This window comes from Sapajus apella, unplaced genomic scaffold (genome assembly GCF_009761245.1).
Source record: "Sapajus apella isolate SASKATOON/1434 unplaced genomic scaffold, GSC_monkey_1.0 scaffold15, whole genome shotgun sequence".
NCBI lineage: Eukaryota > Metazoa > Chordata > Mammalia > Primates > Cebidae > Sapajus > Sapajus apella.
Window position 1 is genome coordinate 17,872,948 of NW_022436955.1, and position 21,635 is coordinate 17,894,582.

At 41.9% G+C, this 21,635-nt stretch overlaps 1 protein-coding gene and 1 non-coding gene across 3 annotated transcripts in view; one reads left to right on the forward strand and one right to left on the reverse strand.

Annotated features, from left to right (window-relative positions):
• Positions 1 to 21,635, reverse strand: part of GLG1 (golgi glycoprotein 1) — a 165,119-nt gene that overhangs the window by 100,451 nt on the left and 43,033 nt on the right. The gene's annotated exons all lie outside the window — the stretch shown is intronic.
• On the forward strand, positions 637 to 743 carry LOC116555877. Its single transcript, XR_004270720.1, has one exon. It is a non-coding gene; the product is annotated as a U6 spliceosomal RNA (small nuclear RNA).

Consider the following 21,635-nt stretch of genomic DNA (forward strand, 5'->3'; position numbering starts at 1 on the left):
CCAAGCAATCTGCATTTTAACCAGGCTTCCAGGTGATCTGATGCATGCTCAAGTTTAAGAACCACTGGGGTAAGATTACTTGGGCTTCTGATTTGAGAAAGCCAAAGTATGCCAAAATATAGATGATTACTACTGAAAAGCAATTTAACAATTGTTTCTGTCTTACATTCTGCTCTCATTTTCTGGAATACTAATATCTAAAAGTTATAAATTAATCATAGACCCATGACAGAAGGAAATGAGAAATGCTTTTGGGGCCTTAGAGAATTGTATCTTCTCATTCCTTCAAGTGCTATAATTTATTTTATTTTATTTATTTATTTTTTGAGACAAGGTCTTGCTCTGTTACCCAGGGTGGAGTACAACCTTACCACCAACTCCCCCATGCCCCCGCTTAAGCAGTCCTCCTATCTAAGCCTGCCAAATAGCTTGGGACCCTAGGTGCATACCACCATGTCTGGCTACTTTTTTTTTTTTTTTTAATTTTTAATTTTTAGTAGAGATGGAGGTCTTGCCACGTTGCCCATGCTGGTCTTGAGCTCCTCAGCTCAAGCAATCCGTCCACCTCGGCCTCCCAAAGTGCTGGAATGAGCCACTATGCCTAGCCCTTATTTTTTTTTAATAAAAGAAAATACAGTGCTTGCTTTGGCAGCACATATACTAAAATTGAAACGATACAGAGAAGATTAGCATGGCCCCTGCGCAAGGATGACATGCAAATTCGTGAAGCATTCCATATTTTCTTCCGTTTTCTAGTGTCCAAGGTTGGAGAAACTGAGGCTCCTTTAACTGAAGTCACTGATCCCGTTAAGGAATGTTCCTACATCCAACCCCATTTCCACCTCCACCTCCAAAAAAAAAGAAAATACAACTTTTTTTTTTTTTTTTTGAGACGGAGTTTCACTCATGTTACCCAGGCTGGAGTGCAATGGCGCGATCTTGGCTCACCGCAACCTCCGCCTCCTGGGTTCAGGCAATTCTCCTGCCTCAGCCTCCTGAGTAGCTGGGATTACAGGCATGCGCCACCATGCCCAGCTAATTTTTTGTATTTTTAGTAGAGACGGGGTTTCACCATGTTGACCAGGATGGTCTCGATCTCTTGACCTCGTGATCCACCCGCCTCGGCCTCCCAAAGTGCTGGGATTACAGGCTTGAGCCACCGCGCCCGGCCGAAAATACAACTTAAAGTGTTAGTTGGCTGGTCTGTATACAGGTGTAGGTGTTTATGTATGGGGGAGAAGGGGATCTGCCTTTACATGTCATTACCAAAGGCTATGATGATATCATACAGCCCATTTCAAATGTACCGGGAGAATTACTGGGGAGAAAAAAGAGAAGGGAAGTGGGGAAGGTATCTTTTTAAAGACACTTTTTGCACCTGCAGATCCTTAAACATCTTCCCCAGTAGGCCAAGTAGACACAACAGAAGGTAGTCTAGAACAGGGAGTTAATTATAAACAGGAGAAAATGGCAAACATCTTCCTAGTTTTCCTTTTGCTACAAGTCCTTGACCTTTCCTACTGAGGAGTTAAGTTTTATCTAAAAAGTTTGAAGTTTGTGGGCCAGGCGCGGTGGCTCACGCCTGTAATCCCAGCACTTTGGGAGGCCGAGACAGGTGGATCACGAGGTCAAGAGATCGAGACCATCCTGGTCAACATGGTGAAACCCCGTCTCTACTAAAAATACAAAAAATCAGCTGGGCATGGTGGCGCGTGCCTGTAATCCCAGCTACTCAGGAGGCTGAGGCAGGAGAATTGCCTGAACCCAAGAGGCAGAGGCTGCGGCGAGCCGAGATCGCACCAGTGCACTCCGGCCTGGGTAACAAGAGAAACTCCATCTCAAAAAAAAAAAAAGTTTGAAGTTTGTATACAGTTTAAGCCACCGATATGGCCTAGTTTGGGGGATATGGAAAATAGGTTATATAAATGTTTTCTTACTAATCAAAAGCACATTCAGCATTTATTTGGAAAACAATATTGTCTTCTATGGGATGGATTAGTATCTCTTCCTTCAAGTGTCTTAGCTGGGAAGATGCAATTTCTGTTAAATTGTAGGTTCCTCCAGTCCCAGCCCTGGGCCCTGCAGCCACCAAGATGCTAATGCCTAAGAAAAATGGTATTGCCATCCATGAACTTCTTTTTTTTATTTTTGAGACGGAGTTTCGCTCTTGTTACCCAGGCTGGAGTCCAATGGCGCGATCTCAGCTCACCGCAACCTCCACCACCTGGGTTCAGGCAATCTCTATTACTAATACTCCTGTTTAGCTGGGATTACAGGCACACGCCACCATGCCCAGCTGAATTTTTGTATTTGTAGTAGAGACAGGGTTTCACCATGTTGACCAGGATGGTCTCGATCTCTTGACCTCGTGATCCACCCGCCTCGGCCTCCCAAAGTGCTGGGATTATAGGCTTGAGCCACTGCGCCCGGCCATGAACTCCTTTTTAAGATGGGAGTCATGATGGCCAAGAAGGATGTCCACCTGCCTAAGCACCCGGAGCTGGCAGACAAGAATGTGCCCAACCTTCACACCATGAAGGCCATGCGGTCTCTCAAGTCCTGAGGCTACATGAAGGAAGTTTGCCTGGAGATATTTCTACTGGTATCTTACCAACAAGCGTATACAGTATCTCTGTGATTACCTCCATCTGCCCAGACTGTGCCTGCCACCCTACACCACAGCCATCCAGAGATTGGCAGGCTTTGGCCTAAATGTCTGGAGGGTGAGTGACCCGTGAGACTCACAAGAAGGGAAGCCAAACGACGCCCACAGACAGAGTGCTGTGCCCCCTGGTCCGATAAGAAAGCCGAGTTGGGGGGCTGGGTCAGCAACCAAATTCCAGTTTAGAGGCAGATTTGGTCATGGACGTGGTCAGGGACCTCAGTAAAATTGGAGAGGATTATTTTGCATTGGATAAATTTATAGACGGGGAAAAAAAGATGCAGGTCTTTTTGCTTAAGCCAATGTTCAACCTGTGCTTTGATTCTGACTGTCTCCACTACTTTTGGAAACAATTTATATTTAAGTTCACAGTTGTGTCATAGGCCCTTGTTTTACTTCTTAAAAAAAAAAAAATTGTTTTTAGCTGGATACAGTGGCTCACACTTAAAATCCCTGTACTCTGGGAGGCCAAGGCAGGTGGGTCACCTGAGGTCGGGAGTTTGAGACCAGCGTGGCCAACATGGTGAAACCCTGCCTCTACTAAAAACACAAAAAATTAGTTGGGTGTGGTGGCAGGCACCTGTAATCCCAGCTACTTGGGAGGCTGAGTCGGAAAAATCTCTTGAACCTGGGAAGCGAAGGTTGCAATGAACTGAGATTGCACCACTGCACTCCAACCTGGGCAACAGGAGCAAAACTCTGTCTCAAAAACAAATAAGTTGTTTTTAAAGACAGGATCTCACTATGTTGCCCATGCTGGTCTTGAATTTCTGAGCTCAAGGGATACTCCTGGCTTTAGCCTCCCAAGTAGCTGGAATCACGGGTGTGCACCACCACACACAGCTACTACTTTCTTCAAAATTTGATTATTGTGACAGATTCTAGCTTAACCGTACATATTAGATAAATAAATGGCAATTTTCTGGAACATTCTTTAAAACAGTATAGACTTCATAGCAGTTCCAACTTCAGTTATTATATTCTGCTATCATTTTGGTCTTCTTGTGGCTTCTAAAAGCTGAATTTTCACTGCATATCCAAATTCCATAATTTGGTAAACAGCTCTTAAATAGAAATAACTATCTGGCAACAGCAAAACTCATATATACAAAGATAACTATCTAACAATAGCACAACTCAGATATACAAAGATACAATTTATCAGTCTAGATTTATGAGATTATTTAAAATTCTCACTGGGCTCTGTGGCTCATGCCTATAATCCCAGTACTTTGGGAGCCGAGGTGGGTGGATCACCTGAGGTTGGGAATTTGAGACCAGCCTGAGCAACACGGAGAAACCTCATCTCTACTAAAAATACAAAAATTAGCTTGGCATGGTGGCGCATGCTTGTAATCCCAGCTGCCTGGGAGGCTGAGGCATGAGAACTGCTTGAAACCGGGAGGCGGAGGTTGCAGGGAGCCGAGATCATGCCATTGCACTCCAGCCTGGACAACAAGAACAAAACTCCATCTCGAAAAAAATAAACAAATAGGCCGGGCGCGGTGGCTCACGCCTGTAATCCCACCACTTTGGGAGGCCAAGGCGGGTGGATCACGAGGTCAAGAGATCGAGACCATCCTGGTCAACACGGTGAAACCCTGTCTCTACTAAAAAAATACAAAAAATTAGCTGGGCATGGTGGCGCGTGCCTGTAATCCCAACTACTTGGGAGGCTGAGGCAGGAGAATTGCCTGAGCCCAGGAGGCGGAGGTTGCGGTGAGCCGAGATCACACCATTGCACTCCAGCCTGGGTAACAAGAGCAAAACTCCGTCCCCCACCAAAATAAATAAATAAATAAATAAACAAACAAACAAATAAAAAATAAAATTCTCAACCAGAGTGTAGGCATTCAACATTCTCAACCAAGGCCTAAGTAAATTTCAGTGACGGAGTATTTAAGAACTAGGTACAACATAAAATATAGTCATCTATGGGAGATCACGAGGGAATTACCGTTTGCACAAAATCAGTCTGCAGTATTGTCTGCAGACACATAACAATGTGTACAGTTCCTCAGAATTATTTAAACCTTACTTTGTTACAAAATGATTTAAGACAGGATTTCCTCAATAAATGGGAAGACAGCCAGGCGGGGTGACTTGCACCTGTAATCCCAGCACTTTGGGAGGCTGAGGCAGACAGATCACTTGAGGTCAGGAGTTCAAGACCAGCTTAGTCAACACAGTGAAACCCCATCTTGACTAAAAATAGAAAAATTAGCTGGGCGTGATGGTGGATGCCTGTAATCCCAGCTACTCAGGAGGCTGAGGCAGGAGAATCAACTGATCCCAGGAATCATAGGTTGCAGTGAGCAGAGATTACACCACTGCACTCCAGCCTAGGCGACAGAATGAGACTCCATCTCAAAAAATAAAAATAAAAAAAATAAATGGGAGAGATTCCAGCACTTTTCTTAATATAGTCTGGCTAAATGTAAAATGGTCACTTAAACTGAGCAGACGGGACTTTATTAAATCATGATGAAAATGAACAGTCAAGAAAACAACAATTGTATAGAAAGGAACTCTGGTAAAGTACATGAATAAAATTACATTTTGGTGGCTGTATCTTATTAATATTCTTTAACAACAAACAGGTAAAACTTTGAGCTAAAAAAAAATGTCTTATTAATATTCATTTCCTCAACTTGCAAAGCAAAATGACATCATTGTTTGTCACTTTAGCTCTCTGTTCAACAGTGGACCTACTGACATGCCCAAGTAAAGATCACACACTAATATAAAAAGAGGTAATTGCAGCCAGATGTGGTGGCATGCACCTATAGTCCCAGTGCATTGGGAGACTGACGTGTGAGGATCACAAGAACCCAGGAGTTTGAGGCTGCTATGAGCTACAATGGTGCCACTGCACTTCAGCCTGGATGACTAGGCAAATTCTGGTCTCTAAAATAAATAATAAAAAGATATAATTACCTTCAATTTATTTTATAAGACTTTGTGGTGGAAAAAAAAAAAAAAAAACAAAAACAGTTATAATTGTACTTTGAGATACCAACCAGATGGGCCATTCTCACAAACTGATCAAATTATCACTATAGTGGTTTTAAAAATAAGTTTACAAATTACGACTTTTCCTTCATTGAAAACTGGATTAAGAAAGCAAACTTCCCAAATTATAATCTTGTCTTTGTCTAGTGGTCTGTTCCAGATTGACAAAACATAAAATTGGGCAATTATTCATGTTGTGAAAGGATCCACTGTACAAAAACAAAACTTAAAGCAAGTTTCCTTTACATTGTCAACTCCATCAGTACATTTAAAATGGGATTCCAGGCTGGGTGTGGTGGCTGACACCTGTAATCCCAGCATTTTGGGAGCTTGAGGCAAGATGACTGCTTGAGCCCAGAAGTTCAAGACCTAGGCAACACAGAGAGACCTCGTCTTGACAAAAAAATATTAAAAGATGGACCAGGCATCGTGGTGTGTACCTGCAGTCCTAGCTGCTGAGGAAGCTGGGGAGGCTGGGGCAAGAGGATCACTTTAGCCAGGAGTTCAAGTCTGCACCACTGTGCTCCAGCCTGGGCAACAGAGAGAAAGATCCCTGACTCTAAAGAAAAAAAAAAAAAAAAAAAAAAAAAAGCAAAGAAAGAAAAGAAACATGCTGAGTTTCAGGAATAATTACCCTAAGACTTAAAAGATCTCTGTGGAAAAATCAAGTCACTAAGTCACACAAAGACAGTTACAGCTGGTGATAATTCAACTTTTTTTTCCTTTTGAGATGGTCTCACTCTATCACCCAGGCTGAACTCCAGTGGCAAGATCATGGCTCATTGCAGCCTCACCCTCCCAGGCTCAAGTAATCCTCCTGCCTCAGCCTCCTGAATCTCTGGGACTTTAGGCACATGCCACCACACTAGGTCAATTTTTAAATTTTTTGTAGAGAAGGGTTTCACTGTGGTGCCTGAGCTGGTCTCCAACTCCTGGGCTCAAGCAATCCTCCCACCTCAGCCTCTCAAAGTGCTGGGATTACAGGCATGAAGCCACCATGCCCAGCCAGCTGGTGAGGATAATTCATCTACTTTATATTACAATTAACAGTTAATTACAACCAACAGTAAGTACCTAATGATCATCTTACCATTATATAATAAGTTGTGACTTTACTAGAAAGTTAAAGTTCTTTGACTAGGATAAACTGACCTCTTTCCATAAAATTTTTGGTTTTGGGCCAGGTGCAATGGCTCATGCCTGTAATCCCAGCATTTTGGGAGGCTGAGGTGGGTGGATAACCTGAAGTTGGGAGTTCGAGACCAGCCTGACCAACATGGAGAAATCCGTCTCTACTAAACATACAAAATTAGCCAGGCATGATGGCACATGCCTTTAATCCCAGCTACTCAGGAAGCTAAGGCAGAAGAATCACTTGAATCCAGGAGGCAAAGGTTGTGGTGAGCCGAGACTGTGCCATTGCACTCCAGCCTGGGCAACAAGATCAAAACTCCATCTCAAAAAAAAAAAAAGAAAAAAAATTGGTTTTGTTTGGGGCTACCCACTTTTACTTAAATCAGCTTTTGTATGAAGTATACAGATGATACACAAAATAATCTAATACACTCTGCTGAGACTGTGCTTCTGCAAATAAATTAAAATAATTACCTGGGGGTGGTGGTTCACGCCTGTAGTCACAGCTACCGGGGAGACTGAGGCAGAAGGATTGCTTAAGCCCAGCATCAGAGGCTGGCAGTGAGCTAGGATTATGCCACTGCATTCCAACCTGGGCGGTAGGTTAGAATAATAATATTGAACCTGCGAGGTGGAGGCTACAGATTCATTATTATTATTCCAACAATTCCATTATTATTACTCCATTATCATTTTATATATACATAATTTTGAGACAGGGTCTTACTCTGTCTCAAATATATATAATTTATTAACTACTAATAAATAATAAAGTATTATTATTACAATCTAACAGTCTTTAGCCAAGAAGTAAAAGCACAGCTGAAACTAAACAGTCTGTTTACGGGCTATTTCCAAATGTAGGCAGATAAAAACAATGCTAATAACATAGCTTTTAAAGAATTAATATGGCAATTATTTAACTGCAATCTCACAAATAAAATGTGTTCTGATTTTCAGTGCTCAGGAATAGGAAAGTACTTCATAATTTCGCAGGAGGAAGATTTACTCCCCATAAGTTAAAGATTATCAGTAAAAAGAGTCTTTGTATTTTTGCAACTGACCAGTTTCAACAGCACCCCTAATTGGTGTGGGGTTAGCAATCATTATTGGTTATGTGGTTGTTACAATCATTGTATAAAGAGCTGAGCAAACTAGAAGAAACCCAGGACCTTTGATTCCATAGCTTTGTAAATCTTTGCCTCGAATATTAAAAATTTTTCTGTAACTGCATATGATTTAATTTTTGTAGATCTTTGTTTCATGCTTATCCATTACTATATAATAGTAAGTGTGCTTAGGTAAAGCTGTAAGACTCAAAGGAAATTTTTAATCATAGATGTCTTTAGATAGCAAAATAGGCAAGAAATTCTCTTTGGGTCTGGGGAAGGACCAGAGTATAGGCTGATTTATGGGTGACCACTTAGCCTAACAGTGTGAGTAGATGGAAGTGAGTCTAATTTGTAGATACTAGTAGGCCAAAACTGGCCATGGTTAATTCAGATACTAGTCCAGCTGCAAATTTCAGGAAAACAGACCAAAAGCCTGAGTCAGGAGCTTTGAGACTGAGCAACTAACAGGAAGCAAAGGAGACTGAAGATCATGGTCAGAAGACCATATCCCAGAAGCATCTTGTTGGAAATAGAGGTTGGAAATAGATGCTCAGTGCCGCAAGGAAAAATCAGCACTGAGACAAAGGATCTTTCAGCAACACAATTTTTACTTCCTGGACTGCAGGGAGGTACTCTCACTAGCTATTTTGCCACAAGAGTACAAAGAACAAAGAAAAACACACAAAATTATTCCTTACGCATTTGGGGTTGTTCTTACTTCTGTGTCTGATCTCCGCTGGCTGGAGCCAGACCTCACAATCTAAACTAAAACCCGACTGACAACTTAAAACTTTTGTAAACAGGTAAAAGCAATGGAGAGCTCTTACCTGTGAGCACGTCCAACAAAGATATCTTGGTTAAAGTACAAGGACATACAACGTACTACATGCCTGTAAGCATGGCGTGTTTAACAGCTACATAGGATAGAGCTTAACCAAGTTATTAGCACACTTATTCTTTAACAAGAAAGGAAACTTTAAAAAGGAACTCTTCTACTTCCCACACATCTGAAAGAAGTCTGGTGCAGCTATGTGGATGCAGTGAGCTGGTTCCTTGGTAGAAAGTGCCCTGTGTGTCTTTTTTTTTTTTTTTTTTTTTTTTTTTTGGTAGAGCCGTGTTCACCATGTTTCCTACGCTGGTCTTGAACTCCTGGACTCAAATGATCCATCACCTCAGCTCCCAAGGCGCTAGGATTACAGGTGTGGGCCACCATGCCCAGCCATAGAAAGTGTCCTGTCTTTAAGATTGTAGGCCCTTCATCAGTTTCTCCATGCTGAGGGGATAATAAAATGAGTCCTTCTTATAGAAGACACTAGTCATTTGTGAAGAACATATGCTAAACAAAATAGAAAAATTTTAAATGCTAGACACACACTAACATAAGGAAAGCAGTAAAACCCTGAAACTGTAGGTAGTTAAGAATTTTAAATATTTGCATTTTTATTCACAGACGGTCTTAAACTTTCGCAGTCTGATTTTCATATATTATATACTTATGTACGTAAGAGCCTTTCTGAAGCTGATTTTATATTATGTGTTCACCAGCCGACAATCTTTTGAGCTACAGAGTAAAGGTAGTACTAGCTCACCAACATTTCACTTTTGGCAGTATCACCACTTTGATGCTTATCTGTGAAATGATTACTTTATTGGGTTTGGGGGACAAGGGGGAAAATTCAAGTGTTACTAGTATCAGCAAAAAGTAGCATCTCAATGTAACAGATTGCTTTCAGGTGTTAAGCCAGCCTTCCATGTGCTCAATTACGAATAAAGGATAATAAAATGAAAGTGTGTGCACAAATGTTTGAACTATATTACTGAAGATTATACCAAAAAGGTTAAGTATAATTTAGGGTTTTATAATATTTGTTAACTCGCTGAGCACCTGCTTTCCAACATTTGAGTCTGACTTTAACCTGCATGGCTTTCACCCGTGTTTCCATGGATATGCATTCATAAATTTCAAGACTTGAGAACCTTAAGACATTCTGAGAAAATGTGAAGAATCTCCAATTTTATTTTTGGCTTTAACATTTTTTGTAACTTGTTTCTTACTCCCAAAAGTTGGGGAAAGTTTGCTATATTAACTATTTTTACCCTAAAAGTTTCACGGTAGATTAGAATAGTCATAAGAAAAAAGACGGGCAGATAAATGTTTCAACCTATCTTCAAACATTTAATTATGGCCTACAATGAAATAAAATTTTAACCTAATTTTATTATCTATTTTGTCACAGACTGCACATCTTCTTTTTACTTTTTACTTTTTCTGAGAGAGGGGATCTCACTCTGTTACCAAGCTGGAATGCAGTTGCACAGACAGCTTACTGTATCCCAGAACTTCTGGGCTCAAGCAATCCTTCCACCTCAGCCTCCTGAGTAGCTGGGACTACAGGTGTGCCCCACTATGTATGGCTCATTTAAAAAATTTTTTGGAATGAAGGGCTTCACTATGTTGCCCAGGCTGGTCCTGAACTCCTGGCTTCAAGCAGTCTTACTACCACAGCCTTCTAAAGTACAAGGATTACAGGCATGAGCCACTGTGCCTGCCCTTTTACTTTTTAAACGAGGTATCTGAGTACATGTCCTTATTCCCTGCTTCACATGACTTTTACTATCAAAAATAATGCTTTCTACCCCCATCTTTAGGCTTTCTAATGTTTAAAAAAATAACTTATCTGGGCATGGCAGTGTGCAGCTGTGGTCTAAGCTACTCAGGAGGCTAACAGCAGGAGGATGGTTTGAGCCCAGGAGTTAGAGGCTGCACCAAGCTAGGATCACACCACTGCACTCCAGCCTAGGTGACAAAGCAAGATTCTATCTCTAGAAAAGGAGGGGGGCAATGTTGGGGGGTCACAAATACAGTTAAATAAAAATATGACTCTTCCTGGCCGGGCGCGGTGGCTCAAGCCTGTAATCCCAGCACTTTGGGAGGCTGAGGCGGGTGGATCACGAGGTCAAGAGATCGAGACCATCCTGGTCAACACGGTGAAACCCCAACTCTACTAAAAATACAAAAAATTAGCTGGGCATGGTGGTGCGTGCCTGTAATCCCAGCTACTCAGGAGGCTGAGGCAGGAGAATTGCCTGAACCCAGGAGGCAGAGGTTGCGGTGAGCCGAGATCGCGCCATTGCACTACAGCCTGGGTAACATGAGTGAAACTTCGTCTCAAAAAAAAAAAAAAAAGACTCTTCCTTAATCCTCTGTCCTTCTTAGGCCAGGCTCTCTCCTCCTTAAAACCTCTCTCATCTTCATTTTATATATAGTGAAATATCCAGATAGTCTTGGATCTCTTCTTCCCCACTAATTCTAGACACTCCTAGAACTTAATTCTTCACCTGCTTTTTTTGCATTACTCATTCCCACAGAGATTACATCTTCATATCATGTCTCTATTGATGAAGACTTCATTTTTCATCTTCAGCCTTTGACATACAGATTTTCAGTTTCTTGGTGTATCCACTTTGTCCACTGTCACCCAGAATGTAACATATCTAAAACATAATTTTATTTTGAATTTACCATTTGAAAAAAAAAAAAAAAAACACTGGAGAATTTTGATTTATGGAAAAATTGAAAAAGTACATAGAGTTCCTGTATGCCTTCTCCTTTTCCCCTGTTGTTAAGAGCTTACTTTACATAGTGCAATCTCACAACTAAAGAACCAACAATGGCACACATTTTATTCAGTTTGTACTAGCTATTTTACCAGGCATGAAGGTTAATTTTTCGTGTCAACTTGACTGGGCCACAGGCATTTGGCCAAACATTGTTCTGGGTGTGTCTACAGTATTGTTTTTGGATGAAATTAGCATTTGGACGGGTAGACTAGCAAAGCAGACTATCCTTCCCAACATGGGTGGGTCCCATCCCAACAGCTGAAGGCCTGAATAGAACAAAGAGGCTGAATCTCCCCCAGGACTCAAGACTCCAAGAAAGAGGGAATTTCCTAACTGCTTTGAATTGGGACCTCAGTTTTTGTGGGGTTTTTTTGAGATGGAGTCTCACTGTGTCACTCAGGCTGCAGTGCAATGGCAGGATCTCAGCTCACTGCAACCTCTGCCTCCTGGGTTCAAGCAATTCTCCCACCTCAGCCTCCTGAGTAACTGGGATTACAGGCACCCGCCATCGAGCCCAGCTAATTTTTGTAGAGACGGGTTTCACCATGTTGGCCAGGCTGGTCTTGAACTCCAGACCTCAGGTGATCTGCCCACCTTGGCCTCCCAAAGTGCTGGGATTACAGGCATGAACCACTGTGCCCAGCCAGGGACCTCAGTTTTTTCCTACCTTTAAACTTGAATTGAAACACTGGGTCTTGAGCCTGCCAGCATTTGGACTAGAACCACACCATCAACTTCTGACTCTCTAGCCTGCTGACTGCAGATATTGGGACCCGTCAGTCCCATAACAGCATAAGCCAATTCCTTATAATAAACTATCTCTATAGAGATATTATTCATCTATTAAATTAAGTTTAGCCTAGGCGTGGTAGCTCATGCCTATAATCCTAGCACTTTGGGAGGGTGAAGTGGGAGGACTACTTGAGCTCAAGAGTTCCAAATTAGCCCGGGCAATATGGTGAGACCTGGTCTCTATTTAAAATAGAAAGAAAAAAAAAAAAATTAGGTTTAGCCTAAAGCTGCCTCCTTACATATTTTAAGTTGGGCCTAACAGTTTCTCAGTACACAGAGAAATGTAACCTAACTAGATGTGTACACTGCAACCTACTCTTGTAACAAGCAGACAAGTCTAAACCAATCACAGCAGCCACACTTCAACCACTCAGACCAACCGTTTAACCTATGTTCAGGTAAGGCAAACGCCACCATGCTAGAATCAATCCAGCTGTTTCTGAACCTCATTTTCATTTTCTGTGTCACTTTCCTTTTTTCTGTCCATAAATCCTTCTGACTATGTGGCAGCATGAGTTGCTCTGAACCTATTCTGGCTCATGGGCTCACTGATTTATGCATTGTTTGCTCAATTAAACCAGTAAGTTTAATGTGTCCAAAGTTTTTCTTTTAACAGATGGTGTCAGAAATGGGATTTGAAGCAGAGCTTCCAGAGACTCCCAGGAGCACCAAGTGACTAAGCAAGGGACCCACAAGGCCCACTGTGCCCACTACTCTCATGAGGCAACTGCAAATAGCAGGTAAGTTTTCTCTTGGAAAACTCCAAGGATTTGGATTTTGGGTTATCCAAGTTTGAACAAATTTTTTTTATCCGAACTGATTTCAAAAACTGTGACAGAAACCGGACTGGGCTGAGGATGGGATTGGGTCTGGTAATTAACTGGCTTGGATCCAGTTAGAGGCTTCAGATGTTTGACTGGGAAGACAGAAACTGGCCATAAATGACAATGCTCCAAGGAGTATGAACTAGGGCTTTCAAAAATGTGCAGTGTTTTTGTTGTTGTTGTTCGATCCCCGTTGCTTCTTTTGGTAGGAAATAGTCATTGGTTAAGTTGATCAAGGAAATCTGTGAGCCAAAGCCAAGATTCAATGTAAACATAAGATCCTTAACTTCTTTCTCTCTCTCTCTCCCCTCTTTCTTTCTCTCCCCACCCCCGCCCGACACCCCTCTTTCTTTCTTTGATGGAGTTTCATTCTTATTGCCCAGGCTGAAGTGCAATGGTGCGACCTCAGCTCACCGCAACCTCTGCCTTCCGGGTTCAAGTGATTCTCCTGCCTCAACCTCCCGAGAAGCTGGGATTACAGGCGCCTGCCACCATGCCCAGCTAATTTTTTGTTTTTTAGTAAAAGCGGGTTCTCACCATATTGGCCAGGCTGGTCTCAAACTCCTGACCTCAGGTGACCCATCCACCTCGGCCTCCCAAAGTGCTGGGATTATAGGAGTGAACCACCATGCCTGGCCAAGATCCTTAATTTCTGAAGAACTGAGTACTCTTACCTTTCAGTTCTGCCTACCTATAAATGTATGAAGTATTAGGCCCCAAAAGCAAAAAATGCTTACAGAAATGGTGAAATCTTACTAAAGGTAATTTAAAATTACAGTGGAACAATCCAAATTAACAACACTGCACTTTAAATAGTGAATTTTAAAATGAGGACTCCCAAATTTGGCTTACCTAGGGATGCCTACTAATGTACAGGAGCTTCTAAAAAGATTCAATATTTTTATCACCTTTTTTTTTTGAACAGAGAGTCTTGCTCTGCTGCCCAGTCTAGAGTGCAGTGGTACAATCCCAGCTCATTGCAACCTCCGCCTCCTGGCTTCAAGCAATTCTCCTGCCTCAGCCTCCTGAGTAGCTGAGATTACAGGCGCCTACCAGCACACCCAGCTAATTTTTCTATTTTAGTAGAGACAGGGTTTCACCATGTTGGTCAGGCTGGTCTCAAACTCCTGACCTCAAATGATCTGTCTGCCTGGACCTCCCAAAATGTTGAGATTACAGGTGTGAGCCATCATGCCCAGCCTTAAAAACTCTTTACAGAAGGGACAGCTTACTTGTAAGAAAAATTAAACCTGAGCTGGGCATGATGGCTCAGGTCTGTAATCCTAGCTACTTCGAGGCTGAGGCAGGAGGATCCCTGGAAGCCAGGAATTTGAGACTAACTTGGGCAACAGGACAGGACAAGACAGGACAGGACAGGGAGAAAGGAGGAGGGAATGAAGGAAGGAGAGAAGCAATTCTGTATAGAGAATATGTAAAGAAAGTAAGATATATTTTTGTAAGGAAAGCTATAAAAGCATAAAAATATGTGTTTCTTTGCTGAGAAAAAATAGTTTAGAAGTTATCTAAAGGTTATTTCAAATTGATTGAATTTTTAGAAGAGATAACATTCTGTCACCATGCGGTCCTACACAGTCCTGCTTGGTCGCATGACAGCATCTGGGGGTCCCTAGTTGGAGGGATGGGGCAGGCTCTGGGCCAACAGGCAGCCAGGCAGGATCCTGCAGCAGCCAGCGCCTTCCTTCTGCTGGTGCCAGAGCTGGGCATGGGGGGCAGCATGCCTGTGAGGAGCTGGAGAAGGCTGAGGTCCCTGCCCTCAACACTGGCAGCCAGGCCTGCACCCTCACATTCTTCATGGCCATAATAAAATTTTCTTGTCAATTATGTCTTTAACCCTGATCATTTTAAGTTGTTTTCACAGTTAACTGCTTAATACTGATGCATTTTCTGAAAGCTTTCCACAAGCAAGTAAAATCCTAGAGCAGTATGTCTTCAAGAAAGTTCATGGAAAGGCTCCTAAAAAGCACTACTGAATACAGGTTTCTGATAACTTTAGGCTCATCTAATTTGGACTGGGTAAGAATTCCCAAAACTTTAATAAAGAGGCTGGTTTGTAAAACTGCTAATCCAAGCAGGACAAAAATTAACTGAATACCAAGAAAATACTCTGCCAGATTTTCATGCTAAATCAGCCAGTACTAAAACTGTTAAGATATGCAATTTGAATGAACTCCATGTTCCAAGTCAAATTACCTATGATAACCCATTTTATGAAGAGTGCTATGCACCTAATTGGAGAAACAAAATTAGTATTTAAAAAGCTATAAATCCAATGTTAAGCTTGGATTCACAGAGAGCCTGCACAGCCACCTGGTCCTTCCTGAGTCCGTAAAGCTTCCATTACTAAAAGCTCTGCACTCCATGACTTGTCATGGAAGAGAGAAAATGATCCAAATAGAAAACATATATATTGGCATGGTGATTGCTCTAAGTTGCTAAAAATAGTTTACCACCAATGTTTGGTTTATCAAACCTATAACACCTGGGAAGACAATTAAAACCTCAGGTACCTGATGGGCCATTTGAACATTTATAGAGGAATTTCATTCAACTGTCATTTTCAACACATGTTTTCTGGTAAAAGCTTTCCCATGCAAGAAGGCTGATGCTGTAACAGTAGGTAAAAGGTTGTCGGAAAATCTGTTTCCCTCATGGGGTATTCCTGGAGAAATCTCCAGTGATAATGGTACTTGTCTCACTGGAGAAGTTGTAAAACAGTTAAGTAAGGTATTACAGACACAATAGCTTTAGGCAAAGCTGACTGAATTGACTGGTTGCCCTGGTCAAAGATATAGTGGATTGATAACAATCACATCTACTTCCAGTAGACAATATAAGTTGATATGTTACTGATTTTAACTTTTTTTAAAAAAAAAGAAAATGTAAGTTGAGTCATTATGAAATAGTCACTGGAAGGCCTATGCTGCTAATAATAGAACCTCATGTATCTTCCTCTCCTAAACTCTGATATGAATAAATGTTGCAAGTCTTTAACGCATTATAGGAAAAAGCATTTCCACCAGCTAAAGGGAGCTTTTCTTTTTGATTTTTATTTTTTGTAGACAGTCTTGAACTATCACCCAAGCTGCAGAGCAGTGGCGCGATCTCGGCTCTCTGCAACCTCCACCTCCTGGTTCAAGCCATTCTTGTGCCTCAGCCTCTCAAGTGGCTGGAATTACAGGCACGTGCCAGCATGCCCGGCTTAATATTTGTACTGTTAGTAGAGATGGGGTTTTACCATGTTGGTCAGGCTGGTCTCGACCTCCTGGCTTCCAGAGACCTGACCTCAAGTGATCCACCCGCTTCGGCCTCCCAAACCACAGGGATTACAGGCGTGAGCTACAGCGCTGGCTACAAAGGAAGTTTTTCATGATCCTCCCACTGAGGACAATCAAATCCTTCACAATCTAGAACCTGGAGGTTGGTTCTTCTGGAAACAAAATCAGGAAATGACTGTCCTTGTTATCCACAATGAAGCAAAGCTTTGGGGCCTTGAACACTGGGTCAATTGATATCACAATGCAGAAGGGCCCCTCCAGACCCTTGGAATTGTCCACCCATTGGAAACTTTAAGGTAAAGATAACAAGGAAACGTTTTCCCCAGAAGCAGACAGCACCCTAGACATGGATAGCATTCCCAAGAGCATGGACAAAGACTTCTCTGCCATCATGAGACTCTTACCTCTCGATGTTTTCCTTGTTTATGCCTGCATGAACAACAGAAAAAGGGTCTTGGGGTACACCCATGCAGCACACTTTTATCTGTGGAAAGTTTTACACCCAACCTTATCCATAGGCAGGATTATGTCTTAATGGATGAAAGATGAAAGCCGAATGTGGGCTAGGAATTTTAATGGTTCTGTCAGAAACAGAATACTGGTTCACTCCTCTTAACCTACGTCAGAGATTACAAAGAACACTGCTAGGAAGCCCTTATCATTCTGGATGGTCATCATTGTTAGGTCACATTTTCCATAGTTTGGAGTAAATGATGCAGTCCTACATCATTTACTCCATTATGAGAAAAAAAAAAAAAAAACTACAAATTTGTCCCTCATGAGCTGGGCGCAGTGGCTCATGCCTGTAATCCCAGCATTTTGGGAGGCTGAGGTGGGTGAATCACTTGAGGTCAGGAGTTCAAGACCAGCCTGGTCAACACGGGGAAACCCCGTCTCTAGAAAAAATACAAAAATTAGCCAAGCATGGTGGCATGCACCTGCAGTCACAGCTACTCGGGAAGCTGAGGCAAGAGAACTGCTTCAAGTGGAAGGCGGAGGTTTCAGTGAGTGGAGATAGTGCCACTACTACACTCCAGCCTGGGTGACAAAGTGCGACCCTGTCTCAAAAAAAAAAAGAAATTTGTTCCTCATGATATGCTTTATAGCAGATTCTACTGCAAAGGCTATAGTAACCTTCTTTAAATCCTCTTGCTAAAGGTCTACTGGATAATGGAACGGCTCAAGGCTGCCTACTGGCTAATCAGGCAAGTATCTGTGCAGTTGCTGGCGCTTTAATTTTTTTTATTTGAGAGAGGGTCTCACTCTGTCACCCAGACGGGAGTGCAGTAGCTCAATCATGGCTCATTTAGCCTCAACCTCCTGGGCTCAAGTGATCCTCCCACCCCAGCCTCCGGAGTAGCTGGGACTACCAGCACATACCACTAGGCCCAGCTAATTTTTATATTTTCTCTAGAGACAGGGTCTTACTATGTTGCTGAGGCTAGTCTAGAACTCCTGGCCTCAGGTGATCCTCCTGCTTTGGCCTCCCAAAATCCTGGGATTACAGGTGTGGGCCACCACAGCAGACCTTGCTGACACTACTTATTGCACGTGGATGAACATATTGGATATTACAGAAATTCAGCTGCAGGGGATTAATGAACTGGCTGCTTGGTCAAAACCAGTAGACTGTTTATCTTGCCCATTCTTTGATCGATTTGATTTAGCTGGTTTGGTTCATGTAAACTCTGGCCAAGGAGCACACTCCAAACTATTGGTATTATCCTCCTAACAGTCTAATAGTCTTCCTGGTGCACTGTATTCTCTCAAAAGTTATAAACGTTTGCATGCGGCCATCTATATAAAGTCAACTGGTCTCTCTCCAACAGGAATGATCAACACTCAAAGACAGGGGTGATCATGAGGACACCGAAACCTAAGAATAGACTGCTGGGACTGGAAACTGAAAAGGATGGTAACTGAGTAGCACTAAAGTCCTAAGTTTTGTAACACTCACACCTAAGTGAGAACGTTGACCAGAAAGGTGAAGCTGTTAAACAAAATTATGAGAACCCACTGTTTTGGACTAAACTTATTCACTAGGTGTCAACACATTAGACCAGATCAAACCTAAACTCATGCTAAATGCGACATAATCAAACTGAAACTTTAAGGAAGTAGAAAGATCCCAAAACAGCCCAGGTTTTTTATTCCTTTCTTGAAAACATGAGATTCCAGCCTAAGGAGGTTGCCTCTGCTCTAATCCCTACAGAAAACTAACCTAAAGTCCTTGTTCTCCACCTCACAAAACCCAGTTTGTTACTTCCCAGTGGGCTTTAAGACCAAATACGTACAGTTATGATAGTGACACAGTCACATCCATGCTAAAGTTTTGTCAACCTCTCACAATGACAAATAATACAAAATTCAGGCCGGGCGCGGTGGCTCATGCCTGTAACCCCAACACTTTTGGAGGCTGAGACAGGCAAATCACTGGAGGTCAGGAGTTCAAGACCAACTTGGCCAACATGGTGAAACTCCACCTCTACTAAAAATACAGAAATTAGCCAGGTGTGGTGGTGCACGCCTGTAATCGCCAATACTTGGGGGGCTGAGGCAGGAGAATCACTTGAACTGGGGTAGGGGTAGGGGCAAGAGGTGCAGTGACCCAAGATTTCATGACTGCACTGCAGCCTAGGCAACACAGCCAAACTCCATCTCAAAAACAACAACAACAACAACAACAATCTGAAGGTTGATTAAAGTGGGGAATTGTTAAGTTTAGCCTAAAGCCACCTTCTTACATATTTTAAGTTTGGGCCTAAAGATTTCTTAGTACACAGGGAACTGTAACCTGACTAGAAGAGGAAACAAACTGCAACTTACTCGTGTAACAAGTAGCTGAGTCTTGGCCAATCACAGCAGCCACACTTCAACCACTGGCAGACGGCCAACTGCTTAAACTGTATTCAGACAAAGACAAGGCCCAGCTGTAACCAATCCAGCCGTTTCTATACCTCACTTCCATTTTCTGTATGTCACTTTCCTTTTTCTGTCTATAAATCCTCTCCAACCACATAGCAGCACCCGAGTAGTTCGCAACCTATTCTGGTTCGAGAGGCTGCCTGATTCGCAAATCATTCTTTGCACAGTTAAATTCTGTTAAATTTGTTTGAAGTTTTTCTTTTAACAAATCTTATTGATTCCATTTCTCTGGAGAATACCACCTAAAACACTAGGTAAAACAGTAGGTATCTTATCCAGAATTTTTCCCCATGTAAAAAGCTTGGTTTAGGTTTGGTTTTGTTTAAAGCAGTGTTTTCTAATGTCCCTTTTTTGTTTCAGGATCCCATCCGGGATTTCGTCACCATGCCTCCTTAGCCTCCTTGTTCTGATCATCTTGACAGTTTTGAGGAAGCCTTGTCAGGTATTTTGTAGAAGGTCCCTCAATTTGGGTTTGTGTGACGTTTTCCTCATGGGTTATAAGCTTTTTGGAGGAAGACCACATAGGCAAAGTGCCATTCTCAACACATCATATCAAGGGCATACATGCTACAAGTATGACCTCACTGATAGCATTCACCTTGATCACTTGGCCAAGGTTTCTTCACTGTAAAATGATTCCCCCTCCAACCTTCCATAGGCTACTCTTTGGAAGCAATTCACCAAGCTCAGCACATTCAAGAAAGAAACGCATTTCCACCTCCTGGACAGGGAAATTATCTACATAAATTATTTGTGATTCTTCTCTACAGGAGATTTGTCTCTTCTTCCTATTTATTTATTTAACATAATTTATTTTTGTCCACAAGCCAGTTCTCTTTCTACCATGGCTTCACCTTTCCCCCAGGGAGCAACCCCCACATACCCAATGAAACTTTTGGTTTATCTTTGATTTTTCTCCTGTATGTCCCATACTTTAATCCTTTAAGAGCTCTCCATTGTCATCTTTCTTTAGTGTTGTTTAGATTTAGTCTCTCTCTTTTCCTTCTGTCATAACTTTAATCCAGATCACCATCTTCATTCTCTAAATGAGTTACATAACCTCTGAGCAGGTCTCTTCGTTTCCCCCTCCAAGTTATTCTGTTGTAATTTGCCTTTCATATCCTACAGTCATAACATTAGATTATTATTCTCATACTTTCAAAAGTGTAATTTTAGTAGCATTACAGGGACAAAACTATTCCCAACCCTAGAACTCAGAAAGGAAAAAAGTGCATAATAGATATTTGATGGGAGGTAGAAGATACAACAAATTTTTTCCTACCACAAATTATTCTCCATACTAGGAAAATAATAATAACCTGCAGAAAACCTTAAATAAACAACAGAAATATTTAAACATTAATTATTTTAAACGTGACACATATTGCTAAGATGTGAATGAAAAGTATATATAGTCATGGAAACAATACAGGTATCAGAGGAGAAAATGTTTAAGATGTTGCAAAACTGTAACTAGGAAGCTAAGAAAAAGAAAATTGTCTTTACCCAGAAAAGAATCTAAGGAAAAATTTAAAGCCACTTGGTCTCCTTAAATCTGGTATTTTTGAATTTTCTACAGGAGAAAATCTTGAATAAAATTACATGATTACGTGTGTGTGTGTGTGTCTGTGTGTGTGTTGTGTGGGGTGTGTGTGGGGGCAGGAAGAGAGAGAGAGGAGTTAGCTGTTTCTTTTGTTTTGCTGGTGTGAGGAACAGAGTAAGTTCAATTACCAATGTTATAACACTTCCCTTAGCTCTAGCCTGGATCACAGTAGTTTCACTGAAATTTGCAATGCCAGCTCTTCAGAATTTGAAATGAAAAACTGACAGGTATCTCTTTTTTCTAATGACAGAAGCAAATACAAAGCGCTGGGGTTTCCTAGGACACAGAACTGTTCTTCATTTGGGTCACGTCAGAAGTAAAACTCCCAAAGATAAAATTCACTGCTTCCTGTGCTGAAACCTTACTATATATGGTACACTTTCATTGGCTGCTTCTCCAGCCTCCTGGCTTTCTTTTGGGAATTCACCCCACTCTGTCAATCTCAGTCTGAGAGCTCTAGGTAGGGCCTCATTCCTGACAGAGATAGGGCAAATGAGTCCAAATAATCCAAGACTATGCACATAACATTCTTAACCAGTTCAGGGACTCAGACAGTGACAAACAATACAACATTTGCAATAATGCTGGAGGAAGAGGAATAAAAGCTACTTTGGCCACCTTGCCACAATGTGGAGACTGTAAAGGAAGCCAGCC